We start from the raw sequence: 3,755 nt of genomic DNA on the forward strand, positions 1-3,755 counted from the left end.
CTTTGTATCGACGGAAGCTCATAGAATTTTTGAGGATTATACCCTACCACTACGAAGGTAAGAATTCGAATGAGTTCATCGTAGTTTGATGGAATTGTTGTAGCTCTTCTATAGTTCTGCAAGATTTTAGTAGGGAGTACAAAACCTTCCAGTACTCTTTGCCTCTTTCAGTCAGTCATTCGAGTATGCACTGTATAAGAGTCATTCGAGTATGCAATATATAAGAAATAGTTGCATTGCATGCCCGTGCGTTGCAACATGCTAATATCATAATCATATAAGAAACAGACTATCACGGAGTAAATAACACTGATAGATCTTCATATCAAGCTCACGAAGAAGATATTCCTTTTTTGATTTACAATTTACAATAACAGTCTTTCATAAATACTTTACACGTTTTACACCTTTGACACATCAATCTGAAGCAAAGAGAGCTACCTTGTACTCTCATCATCTTGCAAAGACGGTACTAATACACCCATCCCATTCATCAATTGTTCATCTGTGAACTGATGAACACATAGTTTTAGAGGCTCATTTATAGTGATACGTTCGGTTAAGATGTTCCAATTACATTGCAGCGTCTCATTTGTACAACACGGACACCACCATGCAACTATAAAGGCTCCGCATAACTACAAAAACACAAGGGTATATATTTTCACCAAAAGATAGAAGAACACAAATTGGAGAAGTGCATCGCACGATCAGCTGCAACCATCTACAAATTTAGTAGCCACAAGAATATGTTGAGATCAGCCAAAGAAAAACTTGCTTAGTGGTTTTGCAGATTAAAATTTCAACGAATGGTCACGTTGGTGTAATTTTCCTCTGTGCTGCTCCCAGACTGCATGGATACTGAATTGTGGAAATAACGTGCCTGAAAGACAACACATCAGCACAATGCTCATAATCACAGGTGAAAAGACTGCTCAAGGCCTCAAAGTAAGGTCCATAAACACTTCTGACAACACATTTCAGTTTTCCATTTTGTCACTTACTAAAATCACATAATTAAACTTTTGCAGCAAAAAGAACAATGTAAACTACAAGGAATCAGGGCATGGAAGTATCTCTTATACCATAGCATTACAATTAACTTTCAGATTCAATAGCTACACCAAATAAACCGCAGAAATGATACTAAAAAACCCACAGTTCTAAAGAGCCAATACTGAATACACTTGATTTGAGTACAATCATTTCCTTGAGACATGGTCTAGCACAACTTTCTTCAAAAGCAATCAGAGTGCCCAAGCCACTAATGTGCGAATCATCTCTTTGTACACACCAAATTGCAAAAGGGGGCGAAAAATTATTTTCATTCTATTCGTAGTTTGACTGAAAGCACTATAACATAGGAGATTGCTGAACAGAAGGATACCTTGATCAGACATTGAATGGAGCTGATGAAAGGTATATTTAGGTCCCGTTTGGTTCTGGAAGGCTAAAGTTTAGTCCTGTCACGTAAAAGAAAATCTTGTCATTTAGAAGTATTAAATAATATCTGTTTACAAAACTTTTTGCACAGATGGGTACTAATTCGCGAGACGAATTTAATGAGCCTAATTAATCTATGATTTGCTTCAGTGATACTACAGTAACCCACCGCTAATTATGGATTCATATACCTCATTAGATTCGTCTCGCGAATTAGCCTAGAGGTTCTGCGATTAGTTTGTAATTAAACTTTATTTAATATTTCTAAATGACTAAATTCTTTTTAATGTGACAGGGCTAAAGGTTAGCCCTCCGGAACAAAACACCCCCTTAATGATATACAAATATGTTCAGAGTCCTTACATTGCATTTTTTGAGATATCATCTGTGTACTCAAGAATTGCATTACTATATGAAGTAGTTCTTAGACAGAAAGATCATCGAAGTAAAAAGGAGGGATGACCTGAACCTACAGCTTCAGTTTCAATGCGGATGACCGACGGACTGACCGTTGCCAGAGTAGTGTGACCAGAACTAAAAGGTCATAAAACTACAGGCTGCGGCTGTGTGATGACCAATACTGGTCATACAAAATAAGCTTATAGATTGTAAAAAATAAATAATGTTTAGATCACTCAAGCATAAATACCTCTTTAGACAATGCGAAAGCCCAGAGTGAAATTCATGTCAGTTGTTGCTAAAATATGTACCATTGTACTGTGGTAATGCTCCTTGCCAAATGAGATGAAACTTCTCCTAGTTGAACACTCGAACAAAGGGGACATGTTATAGACGACACATGCCATTCTATCATACAATTCAGGGAAATATAAACAAAAACCAAATCACAACCTGGGAGTTTGAGCACTCTATAATGGCCAAAATCTTATCAGCACCGTTGGGTGGGCGTACCTTCAATCTAGTGCACACACTTTCAGTAATGCTTCTGAACTCCTGCCAGCGTGAATCATCTAGGATGATCGAAAAAATAAGAGTTTCAGTTTTAAATTAATCTAAAAATAAATTATGACCATGACGAAAACTGCGTACAAAAAACGAACATATCTAAACATGCTCATCAAGTGGTTTAAGATATAATATTGCAGTAGCAATATCAACTTTAACCAGATGATACTAGGTATCAAAGACATAGTTAGGGACAGAAAATCGTACGTTTCTTGCCTGACTGGAATATCCGGGTAAAGAAGACGACGGCGACGATCAGCACCTCAGCGCGCTTGACGACGCCGAGTCGCGCCCCACTGACGAGGAGGAAGACGAGCCGTGGCGACGAGGATGTAGAGGACGGCGGTGTGGAAGCGTTCGAGCAGTCACGCAGAGCGCTTCCCAAAAACCTTATTCGCTCTCTCCCGGTGCAGGATCGCTGAGAACGAGGTTCCGGAGACCTGCTCTCCCGATCGCCGGTGCACGCCGACGAACCGGACGAAGTAGCGTACGCGGCGGTGCAACAGAGAGGCTGAGGCGTGTTGTGCGTCTTCTGTGTTCTGCTTTTTCTCTGGCACCTGCGCGTATTTATAAGAAGGAACCGCTAGGGTTTTTGGCGTCCCAAAAATCAAGGCGGTTATGAGTTTCCAAAATTCCGCACGTGAAATCTGTAACAGATTTGAAGTGGCAAAACAAATCTGCAAAAGGAAGTCGTGTGCCCGCAAGGATTGGACCGGATTTTGGCGGACCATTCAGGTCGCGCGCGCCCTTCGCCCGAGCCCGGCCCGGCCCGGCGAGGCGAAGCAAGCGAGTGCGCGCATGTGTTCTTCCTTCTTCCTCTCACCCGCACTTGCAAGAGCATAGAGAGCATCCAACTATTTAAGTTGGGTTTCCTCCACCTCCACTAGTAAGTTGAGACTAACTTGTTGCCATGCACCTTTGCACTAATGAGCCTTTGAAATTTATTGGAATTATTTGGATTTACATGGTGGGCCTTTGCACTAATGGGCCCAAATATTCCAACAACCCCCCACCAGATCTCAAAGTCTCATTATGACTTTGCCTCAACCCACTGTTGTTTGATATACCAGTATTTCAATGGAGACTGTTAAGTTGAACTTCCATTTAGAATAGCAAGTTACACTCATTCACAACTTGAACAATAGACTAAGACTTGAATTGCAAGTTTTGTGCAAATGAGTTTCACTTACAGTCAAACTGATACTTCACCTCTAGTAGGCTACCTCGCGGTTGGAACATATAGGTTGTACTCTCTGGTCTCTTCATGAGCTTAATAGAGATCACTTGAATCTCACAGACTGCGACCATCCAACAGTCGGGCTCACATAGGTGTATTCTTTCAAGAA

The sequence above is a fragment of the Panicum hallii genome, chromosome 9 (assembly GCF_002211085.1).
Source record: "Panicum hallii strain FIL2 chromosome 9, PHallii_v3.1, whole genome shotgun sequence".
Classification (NCBI taxonomy): Eukaryota; Viridiplantae; Streptophyta; class Magnoliopsida; order Poales; family Poaceae; genus Panicum; species Panicum hallii.